Raw genomic sequence first — 20496 nt, 5'->3', positions numbered from 1 at the left:
CTTATATTTATTCCACAAAAACCCCTGTGGCCTGCATGCGATTTTATCATTAGCTGGCAAGGTAATTTCAGGGCCTAGTTCTGCAATCACTCCATGAGAAGTACTCCCATTGAAGCTTGAAGCTAGTATGTTCTGCATGCAAAGCGGCTACCAATTCAGATTCCCTATAATAAAAAAGCCTTTTGCTATTTTAACTATTGCAGAACATTAGTGACAATACAAAAAAGGAGAAAAATTACAGAGCAATTCTTTACATGAGTTATTTTATACTATGACAAAATATAGAAGTCAGTCTACACAAAGTCACAGTCTACACAGTCTACTACTACACAAAGTATTTCCCATGAGATACACGATGAGCTTTTTTTTTTTCTTTGTTTCATTTATTAAAATTCAATAGGATACAAAATATATCATTAAAAAAAAAGAAATCTCTGCAAAGATAATAAATAACTGATCATGGTTAAGACGTGTTCAATATACCTAGAGGTCACAAATGATAATATTTTGATTTCTTAGATACACACAAAAAGCCAAAACTCATCCTAAACAGTAAAGTTTCCAGGATTCACCCACTAAAACATGTTGAAAATATGTTTTTGTGCACTTTGCATTTGACTGCTTTGTATGATGATCCCCAAAACCACATTGAACGAAATTGCTCTTTAAAGACAGAAATACCCTAATATGCAGCTAATATAGATGTAGAAGTAGAATAAAATCTAACCTCAGTAATGCAGTATAAAATAAAAACTTTAGTCGTAAAGACAGGCCAAGCAAATCCTGCTCTCTCAGCTCAGTAACAACAAAACCACCACTCTATAAGTACAATGGATATAATGGAATTGATTTTTAATTTTTCATTGAGTTAGCGAGATCTAGTCTCTGGTAGATATACTAATGCACAAGATATAAGATAACATGACACGTTATGTCACCTCCTTCATATAGCATCTGGCAAAGTAAATGCTATTACTGTAACAGACCTCGATGAGGTTTGATTTGTCATCATGGTATGCCACTTGATAATTTGGTGTGGAAACCTCAACTATTGCCATGAAAAAACACAGCTAGAAAAGGAATCTGTCATGTCCCCCAAGACGGGATAATCAAAGGTACCGGATTAGGAATGCAGGAAAAAGGTTTCATTCCTTTCAGTTCTAATCATTTAATGGTCTCTGGAGAAATCGAAGTGGTCAATGATTAACATATAAATTAATACACATGTATGCTTGCTATTTTGCTTATCATATGTGGGATTATAAATCGGTATCTTACGTCATTAGACTCTTAAAGATGCAATAGCATCTCTTCTTGGGAACAAGTGGAACTTAGGCCCTGCCAGACCACTAACACTCACCACTGCAGGATCCTTAAAGTATCAGTCTATTTTATGTCCACACAAAAAAGGCCTGGAAAGAACTATGGCAACCAATCCACAACAGCTCAAGATGCTTCTCTTCACAGGTGGAAAAGAGCAAAGCGTTCTCTTTTAAAGTAAATGAGAACTCTTTATTTTCATTTTACTATTTATTTACTCTTGGTTTGTCACAGTGAGGCTCTGCCTTTACCACGTGAGAAGGCAAGAGAGACTTAGAGAAAAAGCCACACTAGTACAATCACAAAAGGTGTGCTGCTTTTCCGTTACTTGTAACAGGGCTCCTCTATCGTTCGTACTAAATGGAGCCCTTTCCCCCGAATAACAAAAGGTTCAAGATCCTGCCAGATTAGAAAGTTCCATTTTTGGTAAGTTAGAATTGATTTTGTTTCCTTGGGCTCTCCTCTCCATCCCACTTCCTGCAGTTTTTATTCAAATGCTTTGAAAATTAAAAACAAAACAAAACAGCCTCCGAGACAGAGTAGCGTGTAATGCCAACACTGACTGCAAGATGGGGAAGCTGTCTCAGCCCTCCAATTGTTTCCTGATAGTCATAAAGAGAAAGTTGCATCCAGTGTGAGGATGACAAAAGCAGATTTTTCCTTTCACCACTCCCCCCCGAGGTCTTCCTCAATCCATGATGAAGCAACCAAGGGGAATTTGTTCTGCGTAACTGCAAACCTACAGCTCGCGCAGCGCAGCCCAGCTTCGCAGCAAGTGTCATTATTTAGCATTTGGCCACAACTCCTCCCGACTCCCATTATATTAGCTACGCATTTTTGACATGGAAACCATACACAATTTCTGAAGTCTTTTGTGAAGGGAAAAATGCCATCTAATTAGACCACATGTGCAGAGAAGCATCTGGCTCGGAGCACAGCAGCTTACGCAGTTCCTTGAGTTGTCGTGGAGACAGCCGCATGACCGCTCGGAGCTGGAACTCGGGGGCACAGCTCCAGATGCACTTCTAACGTGTTCTGACAGAGAGCAGATGGGCAGCTATTTCCTGGGCCAAAACCGCCAACTTCGCTCCCCTCCAGACCCACATGGCCTCAATGATAATTTTGATTTTGTAAAAGTCCTTCTCACCTGCCCTGGAACCTCAGGTTTTCTCACCTAGGAAACAGGACTAAGCCTGCCAAGGTTTCCACCAGAAGGCTCCACAAACTTCAGTCCCATTCATGTAACAGTTATAAGAACTAACAATTGATGAAACATTACCCAAATATTTGTATTTTGCATATAATCATTCATTGTGATGCTTTATTTTGCATTCAATTCAAATTGCATTCATGAAAAGCAGCCCATGAATTTCTGCAGCTCATGCACTGCACAACACGCCTCGCTGGGGAGGCCTGATGCTATTTTCATTACTAACAAAGTAAAACAAATTTTATCCACATGATCATAAGAGCTAATAATAGCATCCATTATCGTGGTGATCTCACAGCTCTAAGACCCTATTTTCAGTTTCTTAATAGTCTTTCAACTGTATGAATTTACGCTTCATGTTCCAGATTCCTTTTTAACCTTAACGATTTAGTTCAAATTAGCTCAGCACTCTGCTAGGAATACCTTCTAGGCGAAGGCAGTTGACTAAAACATCACAGTCTCTCAGCTGAAAAGCTCTGCCACTCCAGGCCAGCACTGGGAAGGCACACTATCTTCTATTCACTTTAGAAGACGAATTTCTAGGAAAAAAATTCCTTGGCTCAAACTCCCTCAGAAAGAACCACAAGTTGTTACTACAGCTGCCTACAGACTCTGCGCATCCTAAAGCATGAGATTTTCTCTGCAATTGCTTCATCTGCTGAACGGCTGCTGCAATGACAGGCCAGAAGCCGAGAAAGCCACGACAATGAGCATGGAACAGCAGTAAAACACTCACCGCCTGCCTGTCCCAGCTTCACTGGAGCTGAACACTGTGCAGGCCCAGACGAAACTCTTTCCTGGTGCCACCAAGTATCTACGTGGTGGATGCTAGACATTTTCACAGCAGGCATTTCCTGCTGAAAATCCAGGAAAGCTGGCTACTAAGGAAAAAATTACTAACTAGCCAAAGTATTTGCACTGAGAAATTAGCATTTTGAACTTCCCCTATTAAAACCTAGAATCAAGCGCCAACTTGAGCTGCCCTTTGAGCACTTAATAAACATAGATGCAAATTTGCTCTACATGGGTGTAACTGCTTTGACACAAATGAACACATAACAAAACATTGCATAGCTATTTTAGCATTAAAAAAAACAAGCAAACAAAAAAAACAAAAAAAAAACAAAGGTATTAAATTTTAAGAATGTAAACACTACAATTTAGCAGACATTTACCAATAATTGCTATACCTACAAATCACACCAGAACATTTCATTAGCACATAAAAGTCACTGTCTGCTAAACCAATCAATTTGTGTATGTGCTTTTTTCCCCCATGCTTTCATTTTAGCACTGTAAAATTAGATTCCTCCACCTGCAAAAGTTGAACATCTACAGAATGAAAGTTGCTTAACAGTGTTCTTAGCTCTGGTAACACAGGATCTGACATTCAACAGCAATTCGAACTCATTTTCAGGGTTCAACAAAATACTCAAGAACTTCTAAAAAACGTTTGTGTCACGTACACCACCCCCCCCCCAAATACTCACAATATGCCCCCCTTTATCAAGTATAAAATCTTTGAGTGCTTAGATTTACACTGTACATAAACACTTTCAAAGCTTAAAAACAATTCCTGTGGTGCTAAAGAGTTAATACTTTGTAGCATGGTCACTGTAAACAAGCACAATTTCAGCTAAGCAGTATTTCTGTCAAAGACACAAGGCTTTGCAGGTGTGGGCAATAATTAAAGGTTTCAGCACATCTACCTGGGTGAGGTATTTTTGCCTACTATTCCAAGGAGAAAGCCCTCTCTGTGGAGAGCAGAAGAGCTCATTAATGAGGCTAATTAGGTGTAAAGGGGGTAGAGTCTGGCATCAGCTGCAGCTTATAGTAGCTAATCATTAAGCTCTGTAATCTCTACCCCAGAACAGCAGATGATCATGTTCCTAGGTGACTGATGTTGCTAAGAAAATTTTCAGCACCTGAGTACCTGACCAAATACTTTTTGGTGATGCTAAAAATTCCCTTAACCCTCTGCATGCCAGACAGTGGACTCAACATCATTTCTTCACACATCAGGATTCTAACAATACATATCCAAAGGGATCTGAACTTTACTTGAGGTCTCCAATGCAATTCATCTCAGAATTAAAAGAAGCAAGGACATCAACGGTGTATGGAAAGAATGCCAGCAAATAATGGTTGGTGGAGAAATGTGCAAGAAGAATACAGCTAAGAGCAATAATGCTTGAAAAAGAGTGACCACACAAACCTCCTAAAGGTTTGTGAGTTCTCCCTGTAATTTCTTTGCACAAAGCAGTGAAGATAATTACAATACCACAGGGATGAAAACCTTGTTAATAAATATGTAAAATAAGGATTTCGTTGTACTCATCTAATTTGAAATGAGAAAAAGGACATAATTTCCATGGAGAGAGAATACATGAAAGCAGAGCTCAATCTGGAACTTGCTTTGTAAAATGAGTTGCAAGGATAGCAAACTATTCCAGCACCTCAACAAGAATGTTTGAGTTGATCAGGCAGACCAGGCTCCTTACCAGCAGCCTATCGCTCTCCTTTTTTCTCCTGTTGAAGCAGCCTTCAAAAATTCAAGATTTTTCGATTCAATTCAAATTCAACAAAAAATTAGTATCTTTAATAGCAATTATTTTACTGCCATTGTTTGTAGAAGGTATTTTTTTTAGTTCCTGGTATCCACATGATTTCCACTCCTAGAATTTGCAGCGAAAATTGCAGTAGTTTACATTAATTTACAAATAAAAACACTCTATTAAATTGCGTATGCCTGAGTCCTGTTTATTGGGAATCTCTATGGCAGAGTACCTCCATCTATTCTCCTTACGAAACCGATAGATTGAAAGCGTCAACAAGAAAAGATTTTACAAGCTGTTGTTCTTTATAATTTTGGTATTTTTGCTGATTTTACTTTTAAATAAAAAAACTACTTAGAATCTTTCCATCTATAGTAGATAGGGACGAATATTTTTGCTAATATAATATTTGCTACACTATTTACGTTACAGAAATATATTGTATTACTGCATGCAATGGTAACCAAAAGACTACGCTGCTTTGCTAGTGCATTGTACTCAGTATTCTGGAATGCTTCAAGCCTCCCAATCACAGCATCCCTCCAAAACCATTGGCTCCCTCTCAACTTATCATCAGCTGCTTGTACCATGCACAGAAAGTGTTAGCATCAAGAAGTATGTGTAAAGGGATAAGAACCAGCTCTAGACAGACATTCAATGTATTGTGTGCGTTTGGGTATCCACCTAAATGCTATCAATAACTTGTGCACCTTCCCATCTTTGCTATGACAGGACTCAAGTTGCCAGTATCATGGCTGGATGTACCAGACACAGAGAAACTTAAAATACCTATTAACAACAGAAAACCCACAAGCAGGAAGAAAATTTTTAGGAATCCTCCTTGAGGAGGATCTGGAAACATTCATAAATGAGATAAAGTAGTCATGCTACACATCGTAACAATACCCCTTAAATCACCTAGGTCACTAACAATGCATTGTGTGCCCAAATATCTGTATTACATGTTGTCATACCTATTGCATTTATTGATTGCATTTTGATAACTCACCTCTGCAGGTCCCTGAATTCTTCATGACAGAAAACCACACCAAGATCTGAAACATACTAGTTATAACTCTTGGGTTATCATTAAAAGCTGTACCTTTTGAAGAATGCATTTTCATATTGACCAAGAAACTAAGCTTCAATTTTGTATAGGTCACCAGATTGCAGTGTGATTAAACCAGCGTATTTGGCTGATCCTTATCGTCAATGGAATGCAAAAAACCAACTCAGTTTCCTCTGTTTTTGTTCACTAACTGAAATGGTTAAGAATTAAAAAGAAAAACATTTTGTAAAACCAGAGAGATAAGCGAGTACCACTGAGGTCATAATGGCTGGAATGTATTTAATACAAACTCCCCTGTCTCCATATTACCTGTGGATATTACCTTTGAGCTGCACAGATTAAATTACACGAGCTGCTCATGGCTCTCATTATAATCAGGGTATGGTTGAACACACCAAGACAGCTGACACTGGTAATCCAAGATTCTTCTTAGCACATACAGAAAAAATCTCCAATAATAACTAGCACTGTCTCTTACAACAATACAGAAATCAATTGAATGGGATGATAAAAATGCTTTGTAGTCTGCACCATACTATTTTTAATAATTCTGCAGATGCAGCATAAAGACAAAAATACCTTGTGTAATACAGGTTTTTACAAAAGCCTTGAGATAAGCCCATTCCCCAGCACTGAAGGCACTGTGGCTTTAGCTTCTACTCTAGAATGACATGTATACAAGAAGAGATGGGTACATAAGGTACTCAACACAGTTTCTTAAACAGAAAGATGATTCGGAAACAAAACCACTACCGAAACAGTGGTTCACTCAGTGCCTGAAATAGAGATGGGATGGGAGAGCCTTATCCACTCAGGGCCTGAAACAAGTTCTTGCCTTTTCTTTCTCTCTTTATGACAAATTGTGTAATTCTCTAGCAACACCATTTCTAGTGGCTGATACCTAAATTTAGGATAAAGAAAAAAAAACAAACAACAAATGAAAGATGAGTACAAAACCAGTTTCATAACAGAAGGGCCGTAACTGATCACATGAAAAGGCCTGGTGTTCTGTCTCCAAGGTAGCCAAAGCAGATGCTTTGGAAAGACCAGGAAGGTGGAGAGCCTGAATGTTATTTCTCCCCCCTATCAGAGGAATCTTCATCTGAAGAAATTCAGTTAGTCTGCTGTCGCTGGTATATTAAATAAACCTGAACAAAGGCTTCTTTCAAGTCTCTCTCCAGTCTCCCCCCATAACTAATACAAAGTTCCTCAGTATCATCCAATAGGCTTTACCCAGCAGGTTTATTACCTACTGTACAAAGAATAGCCCCTTGTTTGTTTCAAATCTGTCTGGTTACAAACCTTACTGGATTGCCCCTTTTTTATTTTTTTATTTATTTTTTTGGTTTTGTTTCTGTTTTTATAGTGGAATGAGAACAATGAGAAACAATGAGAAGTCACTCCCTACCCACCTCCTTCCAATTGTCTGGGAGACTTCTTCCTGCAAAACACTACAAGATTGTCTGGCATGCATAGTATCTTCCAGTATTCAAACAACCAGATTAGACATGTTATGGGAAAAATGTGCAAAAATGCTGTCTGTAAGCAAAAGGTAGGTATGTTTAGTTATCAGGATAAGTATGTGCAGGTGTCAGAATTAAAGAGAGGAAAATACAATATAGTTACATTGTGCTCTTCATCAGTGATGATAAACTTTGTTTCCCCAAGGTCTAACTCACCACCACAACTATATATGTCCCAAGCTTAGTCTCTAGAGACAAGAAAAAACGTACAGAGGAGGGATTCCAAAATTTGACACTATTTCTGCATTGTTTTAATGTTCCTGACAAGTGCTCCATTGTTTCTTAGCCATGTACACACTTCATTTCAGTAATTAGCTGTCAGAGAGGGCCCAACAGCAACTTAGCATTGTCTGCTCAAATCATATTAATGAAATGCAATCCACTCAAATGTCCTGAATGCATATCTGTAATTGCATTAAATAGAGAGGCTGGGGACATCAGCAAACTTCAACTTCTGAACATGGCATTACGATCAAGCGCGTTAATCCGTTATTTCCCAGGGATTTGACAACCAACTAATACTGCAGAGGTTCCTGTGCAATAATAAAGACTGATGTTCCAACATTATTTTTATTTTTTTAAACCATAAAAAGTGACTTTTTAGACTCTAGGATATCAAAGTAAAAGCTGTGCACAATATTTGTGAATGCAACATGCTTAAAGGCAGAAAAAAAACAAAACTGAAGGTTGCAGCATCACGGAAGTAGTTTCTATGTTTAGAAATTCAGCATCTGCACGTTAAAACTAAATGTAGGATACTCAGGATACACTAAGCATATGAAAAATTAAGTAACCCCCAAGATCCTTATCAAATACATAGGCTTTTAATGTTTCCTATATGACTATTATGATCAGTATCCCCACAGAATACAAAATGCAATCCATTTCTTCTTTGCAAACTGACACTTGCCAGTCAAATCATTGTATCATTTTCTGTTTCATGCCCTTCATCACCAAAGACTTTTCCAAAAAAACAGTTTTGGACAAGATGAAAAATAAGACACAAGAAAAACATGTAGGGGAAGTGTCCTGTGGGTATAAATAGATTCTGGAAAACTTTCATGTCAGTTATGACTGCAAAATTGCTATTCAAGTTTAATTAAAATTGAGCACAATAAGCTATGGCGAGATAACGGATGGGAAATGTAGCTTTAGGGCAGAGTTACAGTGCCTAAAACCCTGGCTAGTAGTGATGCTTTTGTTTTGGTTCTGTTTGGCAACTACTCTCAAGATTTCTGAAACATCTTAATTATAATGATTCACAGAAATTCACAGAAGAGAACAGTGCTGCATTTGAGTTAACTCAAGATCTGCAACATATGTCAAATAGATGAGATACTCAGTGCTGCAATAGGATCTAGTCTTTAATTTCACTCATGTTCATACCCATCTGTAAAAAAATTAGTCTTTCCTCACACATGTAGAAATTGTTTGAATACCGTTTCTCTCCATAGTTGAAGGTAGCAATCAAATCCTGTGGCACACAGAACTACTGAAGCCTTCGGAACAACTTTGACTTAAGGAAATCTACACTCCTTATCAGAGAGAGCTTCTTTGCTCACACTGGAAACTCCTCTAAGAAAGCTAGAATGCAATTCAGTCAAGATGTAAAGAGAATGCATGATTAAGTGACATTTAGAAGAGAATACGTACTGCAAACATTCGCCTAAAATCCCCAAATGAGGAGAGATGAGACATATATACGTTTTTAAAATTTTGATTACCAAGTCCTCCCTACTAAATGGAAAGCTATTACTTCAAAACAAAATGTAGCTCTAGTTTTAATAGATATTTTTGTGGAAAACACTTACATGCATGTTACAACTAAAAATTTACCTTAAGCATGAACTTCGTTGCTTAGGTTCAGCTTCTGTAAGAACTAATTTAAAAGAACCCAACACTTTCTGAATGATGCTGGTTAGGTGCTTTTAATTACAGTGAATACACTGCAAAAGTATCACCAACACAGAAAAAAAAAAAAAAAGCATTACTTGCTATCACTCCATGGAAACTAACTCTACTCACAAGATTCTATTGCAAGAGACAATACAGCCATTTATTTATTATTTTTTAGGCAAGTAAGTAAGGTAATGACAGCATTCCTATTCTTTGACTGCCTTCAAGTGCTGAGTATAAAATGGATGTATATGTGAGAAGAAAGCATCTTAGATAAGAATGTTCTTTATATTTCACATGTTTTTAGTGGAGAATTTAGTTGACAAATGAACTTTACCTATACAAGTACAGGCAGATCCTTTAAGGAAGGCAAATTAATCACATTTGTAATCCTTACAAATTGCTTTCATTTTCACCATTAATCCTCTCTAAGAACAAACGCTCTAGAGATACAGATTTTAACTACTGCTTTGAGAGCTTCACCAAAAATAATTATTTGATACATCTTTGATTTTCACTGAACAGCAGGACTAAGCAATGTTCGTATAGCATTTAGAGTGCATTCAGAGCAAAGACATGCCACCTTCATTTCATTTTAAGAATCTAGTAGTGCTTAATGCTAAATAGGATGCTTCAAGAGAGCAATGTCAGTAATAAGTTTTATTAGTTTAGAACAAACTACATATATGTACGTATACAGACAACTGGCATATGGTTCTCACACAAGATTTACTATGAAATTTCTTATTTTATAAATCACAAAACCAAATACTACACCAGAAATTATTCAAAAGAGAGCTACATTAGGGACACAAAAGTAACCTTTAAGGAGTTAAATTGTCCTCAACTACAAGTCAAGTTGAAACTTATTTAATTAGGTTCTGTATTTGAAAAAATGAAATAAATTCTTTCATTAACTAAACCAAACTCCCTTAAAGGCAACAATATGTTCCCTCTCTGTCAGGACAGCGTGCAATGAAATCTTTATTTTAATTGGGGTTAGCTACGGGGCCATTTGGCTTCAGATGCTTTGTTTATCAGCCCTAAGCTTTACAGCTTAGCCAGTACTTGAAATATTTTACTACAGAATGATTTCATTAAAAAAAAAAAAAAAACACTCTTCCAAGTAGTTTTATATAGAGATCATTTTAAATGTGCATTTCAAAAATTGGAAGTCCAAGCCAAAGGTATCTCGAAAGAAAAACACTGATTTCCTTTGGCATTATTGTGATGCAGGTCTCCCTTACAAATGCCTGTTTTAATGGTATCTGCATCGTGCCCTTCCCTAAGCAACCCAGCGAAGATGCGGCTGTAGAACAATGGATCTCTCCATGGCGATGACTACAGCAAGGCAACGAAACACACCTAATTTTTGTCCTTTGTCACAACCACACTTTTTTTGTTGTAGACAATGTTTCAGAACCCCTAGCATTGTGCAGATTTGCATTTCATACCTAACCAGGGCTGCAGGAAATGAGGAAGACCTTCTGCATGCGTAAGAACTCAGACAAACCTCTTGTAAAAATAAAAAACATGCTTTAGATAAAACTCACTTAAGTGCACAGCTTACATTCCTTTTTTTTGTACATCTTTGAACTTCTAATGTGAAGACCCCGTGATCTGAAAAGCTTTGAGTTGATCATGCTTATTTTAATTCAGTTTTAAAACATAGAAAATGAATTCTTATTAAGTAGGTGACACCTCTTCTCTATATTAAACCAATTTACAAATACTATTCAACTTCAGTAACATAGTTACTGAAAATATTCCAGAAAACAGTTATCACAAGAATGGACAGTGAATAGGAACTCCACAAAAGCATACACTAGTTCGTTTCAAACTGCAGCTAAAAATCAATGAAATAATCCTGTTTTATTGTGAGCGTCAAGCATAGACTGAATTTTGGATTTAATTCTGAAACCTCCAAGTCTTAGTGTTTCTAAAAATAAAAATCTCCAAACCTGATTTCCACATATGAAATACAGTATTACGGTATTTTCATATCCTCTTCTTCCATCACTAAAATTTGATCTGTCAAAGACAGACTTCCTCTTTTTCAGAATTTTAAGAATTGTTTCATATAATTCCTAGCTGTTTTCCAGAGGATATTGCTGTTACATCGCTAATAGCTACATACTTGTTATATACTACACCAAGCTACATAAATTAAGAAATAAACACTATGCCAATACTATTTTACTAAGTCCAGTTTAAGATTTTTTTTTCTTGATTTTTAAAACAAACTTACTGTCTTACTTTTGTTCTCAGCAATAAAAGCATTGCTGCCAAATCTGACAGAATAAAGTTTAACTTAAACAAGGCACTGATTTATGTGCTTCATGTTTATGCTACCTTAAATCTTATTATTTGTAGGTATATATATATTTATATTTAGTGTTGACAGCCATACATTTTTCTCTAGATAGCTTTTTGCATATCTTCTCTGTACTGTTCCCATGTGAGAACTATAATGAAATGAGCTCCTTCTGCAACTTCTCAGCAGGTATTTTGATTTCAGAGTAATCACAGTTTTCTCTACAATCTTTACACAATTTATGTCCTGATCATCTAACAAATAAGTAAAAGACTTAAATTGACATCAATATGTATACTTTTCTCTAACAATGCAAACTAATTGTATATCTCTAAACGAGAAAAATGTTTATTCAAAAAAAAAATAAATCTAGTGAATATACCAACTATTGAGTTCAAAGCAAAAACACCACATGTGTCTAAATAAATATCAAGGAAGTGTCAGAGGTAAATGAGGAGAGACCAGGTGAAGTGTGTGTGATGTGTTAATTGTATTCAAAAAAATAATAGAGGCAAGACAGAGAAGCTGAACTTCCAATTATCATAATGGTATCCACTTCACAACACATTTTCAAACTTAAAAGAGACATTTTAAACCATAGGAATTCTGAGTAGAAAACCTCCAGCTGTGTTCTGCATAAATCTTGTACACTGTACATACACAGTTTATTTAAATACCAAGTAAAGTTATGACTTACAAAATGCATATTTCAGTCACAATAGAATATCTGTCATTGCCAAAAGTTACTCATCATTCAATGAAAGGAACAGAAAACAACAAATTAAATTAGAAAAAAATATGAAAAGAAGGAACCTTTTTATTCGATGTGTTACTAGACTGAAGTTGTTTGTTCTTTAAAGAACAACACATTTATCATCCCTCTGCAGGGTTTACATTTTAGATATAGAACGAAGAAGAAAAAGGTGGTGGTCTCATTGCTGAAATTATTTTTGCCTATATAACATTCTGGTCATGAGCCAGAATTTATCTTTTACTAATGCTCTGTCCATACCAAAATCAGTATATTTGGAAAAAAAGCTGCCTAATTGTCCAATGATATACACAAGACAAAGCAAACAAGGGGCTTAGTCCCATTCCATATTCTCCCCTCAGAAGCCCCATGCAAGTAATGAGTACAAGGTGAACACCCAGACTGCAGTACCCCCGTCCCTCCCCAGGACTGCAGAGTCGAGGTGACAGCATGCACACTACTGAAGCTTCCTTCACATGTGATTTTGCTAAGCCCCAGGGCAGTATCAGAATACCTCAGTGTGATGCTGAAGAAAAGTACCTCTGAATGAGAGCAGGTCTCCTATGCTGTCTGTCACAGCAATCAATCACACTGAACTGTCAATTATGCCAGGCATACAAATGTCTCATTCTGTCTTTAAGCCTGTAACTTTTTAGGCTTTAACAGAATGAGCTCTACCACTTATCTATGCAAATCATTACAAATAATGTTGATTTACTGCCTTTCCCTTTATTTAAATATCCCTTTTTGTACTAGAAGCTTATGTTCTAAATCATACACAATCTGTAATGTGCATGGTGAAAGCCCAGAGCAGCCTTTTTCTGTTATTAAGCTCTATTAGTTTGTTCCTAACCTGATTAAATATTCTAATCTTTATCATTATTCCATCAAGTTTGCCTGCTACTGAAGTCTACTTCAGAAATCTAAAACCCCAAACCTCTTCTACCATCCTCTTTCATGGGCTACTTTCTGTTGAAATTTATAGCTGCTCACACTAGTGAGATTGTAGATTTTCACGTGCCTGAATGGTCTTTTGTTGTTTGTTTTTGTTTTTCTAATACAAAATGGAACTTATTCATAGTTCATTTAAAAAACACACACTCACCGAGTGCCTTACACAGAAGACGAATTCAATGGTCCTGTTATTTTATCCTTGGTGTTTGTTTACTTGCTTCATTGTTCTACTCTAAGTCCCCTGCGCTTTATTAGTTCAGGAAATATCTTCAACTTTTGCTGCATGGCGGCATTTGCACACTGCTTCATTGCTTGCTGGGGCTGTGCACTCTCAATTATAAGTAAAGTACCAGGAGAAAACACAATAAAAACAAAGGCTAAATGTAAGTCAAAAACAAAGGCTTGAAACAAATTGAGGAAAAACAAAAACAAATGTAGAAAATGGTACAAAACACAGAGAATCTGGTGTGAAAGGCACAGAGGAATAATTTGTCAGCTGAACGTACAAATCCTTCCACAGTAAAGCTGAAGTATCATGGTTCTTTCTGCTCCTCACCGTAAACCTTCCCTGGTAACGGGAAGATTTAGAGGCTTTTGAACAAAGATACTTTTATTTCTCCAGCACCAACACAGAAGACACCCAGAGTGACCTTACCCAGTCTGATGGCTGAACATGTAATTTCTACTGAGGCTGCAAAGTTACTCATACAATGAAACACAAGATTCACAATGCTCACAGATTCCAACAAAGATAACACAGAAACTTAAGTGTCAGCATGTACCAGGTAAACACCGACAATCTCAAGAGCAGTCTTGTGAGCACCTGCCCTCTGACAACCACGTGCAAAGGAACGTAACGTTTCAGCTATTACTGCACTAAAAGGTGCACAGAACATGATCCTTACCTTGGACAACGTTTCCAGACTGAAGTACAAAACCATCCTCATTCTACCTATTCTTTGATTTTTGGTTTTGAACTTACAAGCCCCTGACATATCAAGACAACTCTGGTGACAGGGAAGGATCTACTCTGTATACAATGCATACCTTTAAAACTTACATGTGGGGAAAATAAAAAGCTACACAAATGGTGGCTACATAGGTAAGGAAGCAACTGAGATGTGGCAATTAGTGGGAGTTGAAACCAACTATTTGCTCTACCACTGAATAACTTAAAAAACATTTTACCATGGCAACAATCACACTTCATAGTGGATAAAGCATCAAATGCTACAAAGCCTTTTCAAAGCACATTATGCACCAGTACGTAACGTGCACATTTCCATGTTCCTGCACACATACTCCAACAAAATTTCTGTTTGGACTCATCTAACATTTGCCTCTTTACTCTGCACCACATGCCATCACTTCTTTTCTGACCTCTGTCCCACTCAGATCTCAAGGCACTGGCATTGTTAAAGGAATTGATAGTGCTAGTCTGAGCAAGGGACTGGTATAAAACAATACACTGACCTCACATCAGGCCATCACACTGCTGCTTTAATGTCTTCCTGAGAAATGTATTGATTTGTGTTACTGGTATCACCATACTACTTACGAATCCCTGAAGCTTAAATCCTAACTGGTATAAGAAGTCAAAACAGTTGAGTAAACTATCCTCTTAGAGCACTCTGAGGCTCCCACTGCTGGGGGACACACAAGTAACTATGGAGCTAATCTCTGCTTAGCACCTGGGTTCAGGCTGATAAACCTGAATAAGATTGAGAAACTAATCATGAAGGCACAAAAGAGACTAATGGAAATTCATGAAAAAGATTTGCTTCATGGAAAAGATTCACTTATTGTCAGTAATTCCCAATGCATTCAAGTTTGTACTGATTTCTATTTACAATTCTCATTCAATCTGAAAGCTGCAGGTTATACAGAATAATACAACAGTCTTAAACTAGGAATATCATCCACTGGCAGAATCACTGTAACACCACTAGTTCCTTCGAACAGTTCTGTTTCATTATTAGCATCTTAACACTTCAGTAAGTTCCCAACTACTATTCCATATGTTTTAAATGTAATTGAAACACAACAATGGATGTTTCAAACCACAACAACATATTTCCTTAGTTCGATACAGGGAGGCAGATAATTTCATTCTTGTTGGAGACATCACAAAACAGAACAACAGTATTTTCCAGGAACCTGCAAAAGTTAAAGTTACTGGCCATGCCTTCTCAGGACCGAAAGCAAATATTCAATACAAATGTGTGTGTGTGTACGCACACACACATCTCAATAAGATATTAATCAATAAGATGCTAAAAACATTTTTCTATACATTTTTCATTCCAACAGTAATTTCATAATATCCACATGAAAAAATTAATTACACTTTTAATACAATCATAGCTCCATTTACCATCTTACTCCCCACTCTTTTTAAACTTACTTTGTTTAGAAACAGAGCAGAGCTTGATAGTTAACACTGTTATTACTTCATTCCGATTCATTTGCCAACAGAGAGAAGGGCCTCTCAAGGAGAGCAAAGAAATAAAGGATTTCATCGGGCAGACTTCGAGAAAAGGGTGTGAGCCAAATAATAAGGAATACAGTTCTCACTACAAGTATTGCAACTATATTAATTATTTCACCCCCTCAGAGACATTGCCACAAATTACAAGACTGGCACATACTGGGAGTATGCACAGGTGTCGCCACTGAATAAATCCAGTATAAAATATGGAAATTAGGAATAACTAGCATATTCACAATCCAGCAAAATCAGATTTATATGGACTATATAAATGAGAGAAAGGTCTAGCTTCAGGTAATATGACAATACAAGCAAAAAATTGCTTCACAAAGAACGCAGAGTTTATCACCCTAATGGCTAGATTAATAAAGCCATAATCAACCAGATCAGTGCTTTAAAAACGAACGACAGCATCGCGATTCAAATCCAAACGCACACCAAAATCTTTCACATAGATATGCCTTTTCAGTTGTGTACCAGAAATAAAACAATTTGCTTGATTTCACCTTGCATTACATATACCTCTCACTTCAGTATATCACGTATACTGAGTCATGAAAAAGATACCTAATTCTGCAGTGTCTGCAGGTAATAAGGAGTTATCAACTCTAGACAGCAAAGCTGAAAACTACCTGCAGGAGCACTTAGCTGCTGATATCTGCTTGGATTATTAATGTTAAAATTAGGCCCCCTTACCCATTAAAAAGTAGCAGCACTGCAAAAGAAAAGGACAGAAAATTTCACTTTACAGTGTATTTATAGCAATGAAATACAGACAAAAGGAACCAAGATATGGAAACTGGAATACCTGTTCAGATAATACAGATTCTGTAAGTGCAAGTAAACAAGCATTTCAAATCTGTCAAGGGAAAAAAAAAAGAAAAGAGAAAGAGTTGTATTCCTCACACATAATGCCTGTTGCAAAGTTCACTGGAGTGACCATATATCCGAGGAACAGACAACAAAGCTTTTCACTGGAGAAGACTGTATGTCAAGCTTGGAGTCTGCTGTTAAACTACGTTAGGTGAAGAAAATGATCTAATGTGGCTTACGTTACCTACACACTGGCATGAGAAACCTAAAACCAGTTGATGGTGTTCTATCGTACCCTACCTGCTACTGCTCGTAGTGAATCTATGGAGTGAGCTTACCTTTATCACAGATGTTAGGATGTTTCTTAACAAAGATTGTCTGTGAAAGAAAACCAATGAAACGATGTCTCTAACCACTAGGTGTCAGCATAAGAAAGTGCACAGTCAACAACTTGGATGCAGTTAACAGGTCTCATTTTTCCTCCCCAGTTACCAATATACACAACTCTTAAGTACTGCAAACCACCTTTACATACAGACAGTAATTACAGAGATATTTCTATCAAAGATGAGCTGATTTTGTGAACTAAATACTTAAAACTGATAAAAACATTCCTTCCACAAACAGCAAAAAATTAGGAATTAAAAAAAACAACATTCAAGTGAATAAAATGCTCACAATGGCGTGTCACTGCTAAAGATTTAAGTAACTTTCTTAAAATTAACAATCCGCATCAATACAGCCAAAGTAAACACACTGCTTCTAATGTGTTTTATTGTACTTAATAGCAACAGGTTGTGGGGACCATAAGTACACCACATGTACTAGATTCACTTCCACACTTCCAATCTGGCTTAAAGCAATTTGCAGAAACACCTGTGCACAGTAGGAAACACAAATGAATCAGTTATTTTGTTACATAAATATTTCTGATTACAATTACAGTTTCTATTAGCTGGATATGTGTTTCCATGCAAAAACTCTAGCTATTGAAGTCCTCAGGAAGTTTACACTAGCAGCAACTCCTTCCTTGTCAGTGTACTGGTTTCAAAATTCAGTATGTTACCTTATTATCTTTGGATTAGAAGCTTCCAAAGAGAGTAAGACTTCCTAATATGCTTAAATATAATATGAATTTAAAGTCTGCTCTGTGACACATTCTGGGCCTACACAGAATAATGAAAAATAACTTCACACCATTTATCCTGGAAAGTCAACTCACGCCAGATGAGATGGTCTACATAATTAAATTGCCTTATGAAAACTATGAAAGGAGGCAAAGCTGCTGCTGCTTTGAATTTATTTCCTAATTATCAATAATTTTAAAGCAACAGTCAGATTTCTTGAGTTACAGGACATCAAATGCAGCAAGCTACATCATGTGCAGCATTGCTTATGCCCCATATTTACAGTAAGATGTGAAGGCAACGAGAGAAAAAAAATCACAATGGAAATATTTGAAAATATGGTATGTTCTTTTCCTATAAGCTACATCTTCTATTTGCTTTTCTATTTGTCTCAGACATATCAAAAAGATTTTATTTGCAACTGCTTATTCTGTAAGTTTCAAAAACAATTTTTCCATTTTTTTTTTTAAAGTAAATGATGACATCCACTGTGGTCTTTGTAGATTCTGATGCATTAATGGATATCAAACTGTACACACCTGAGTATTCCTCCACTATTGAACAAGAAACTCGTATCATTTCGTATGAAACGATCACAATTGTGTATTGTAACTCGTTTGAATGCCTGTTAATATATTACCACACACAGAGTAATCTGAGCTGATCAGATGACAAGAAGTAACAACAAACATAACTACTGTGCAGAAAATCGCACTATGTGAGAGCAGAGAATACTGCAAGTATTCTGCAAGTGCAGCATCCAGAGTACAGCACACCAGAAAACACAGTGCTTTAAGTTCCAGGATGCATTACTGATTGTCAGTTATGATGCTTTGGAATTACTGCATTTTCTTTTGTGAAATTAGCAAGCACATTTTCTAATTGTTTTGCTCATTACATACTATTGTTTGGAGTTTTGCTGCACCTTCTTCACAGCAGGTTTTCCAAGGGTTTTGAACTAACTTTTAAATGTGATGTTCCCAACAGTAACAACAGTCTCTTACTAACTGCATTCACTGGTGACATATTCTAAAATGGAAGAAAAGTGTATGGCAGTTGTGTGACCCACCCAATACCTTACAGAACATCTGTGACAGAACTGGAAATGGAATGAAGGTTATTTGATCCTGACGTGTTCAGTACATGAAACACTTGCCATGTTTTGCAAATTACCTTTATATAAATCTTCATATTGAAATTTATAATCAGAAATTAGACTTTTAATTTATAACATGACTTTTGAAAGGAAGCTTTGAAATTTTCCACTTCCTGATTCTTAAAATGAGATTTTATGATACATATGTGCAATCATATTTACATGTTTTCTTTGATGGAATCATAAGCGAACTAAACAACCTCTGCTTCCTCAGGTTAGCTGCAATTTCTAGAGCAGTGCCATTGTAAACTTATTTTGAATGTTCATCTTTAACATTCAGCCTTCAAAATACCAGATGGTATTTCCAGAAAAGCAATTTAAATTTTTATTTTTCTTCATAAATCCCTTAGCTAGTTAATCTCACACATATCCAGGCAAAGCATACACCAATATTCCCAGAGTTGCCTGGCAACTACTGGGAGGAGCATCAGAGCACAAGAAGGCCTGCGTAAAGGATGGGAAGTCTCCCTGACATCTTTGTTATATATGTGGACAACAATTTAAATATCTGCCATTATTTCATCTTAAATATTTCAAAAGCAAAATACTTATATTCAACTATATGCACACAAGCCAATGCAATTTATTTTTTCCACACATGCTATATGCACATCCCTCCAGTAAGAAGTGGAAGGAATCACACTGGCTTCAAAAGTCACTTTGAACCCTGAATATTACTTCTTGGAATAATGCTTATTTAGCGGTGATAACTGGACTGTTTAAAATTCAGACTGAACTATTTTTTTCCCTTTGTCTTTAAAGATAACATGTAAAACAAACTATAACAATGAAGAGACTTTAGTTATGGAAACATCCTCAAACAAACAAACAAAAAACACCAAAAAACTATGTCAGCAGTCCACCTTCATTTCTTTTAACATAATGATTAAAATTAGGTTTATTAATGAAGAGATCTGGTGTGCAGACAAGTAATCTTCACGGAAAAGCAGAACGCAAAATACACCTTTTCTCAAACAATAAGCCTTCATTTTTCCTCCATTCATTTAGACTCCCCACTTACACTCAGAACTCATCATAGCAACTTCCAATGGCATTCAAGTTTCTTTTCTGCCTCCAGAAGTTTGCAGGTGAGATGACAATATTAAGGTAAGAGTATGTTTTCCCCTCTACAGAGATTTCCTGAAGCAGACATTGGTCTAAGCAACAGTAGTTCAATTAAGCCTTTGAACACCAGACTGGGATTTATCACTGCATTTGACTTGAACATTGGTTTGTATTGCATTGGTTTCCCTTGATTTAGAAATAGGTAGGGAAACAAAATGTACTTGGAAAATTCTGAAAATACTCCGTGCATCACTC

General features: G+C 36.6%; 1 protein-coding gene across 6 annotated transcripts in view; it reads right to left on the bottom strand.

Annotated features, from left to right (window-relative positions):
- The window catches only part of DENND1A (DENN domain containing 1A), a 201384-nt gene that overhangs the window by 58419 nt on the left and 122469 nt on the right, over positions 1-20496 (bottom strand). The gene's annotated exons all lie outside the window — the stretch shown is intronic.

Source organism: Cygnus atratus, chromosome 19 (genome assembly GCF_013377495.2).
Source record: "Cygnus atratus isolate AKBS03 ecotype Queensland, Australia chromosome 19, CAtr_DNAZoo_HiC_assembly, whole genome shotgun sequence".
In the NCBI taxonomy this organism is placed as follows: domain Eukaryota; kingdom Metazoa; phylum Chordata; class Aves; order Anseriformes; family Anatidae; genus Cygnus; species Cygnus atratus.
The sequence above is the reverse complement of the archived record's forward strand: the minus strand, read 5'-3'. Positions and strand labels throughout refer to the sequence as shown.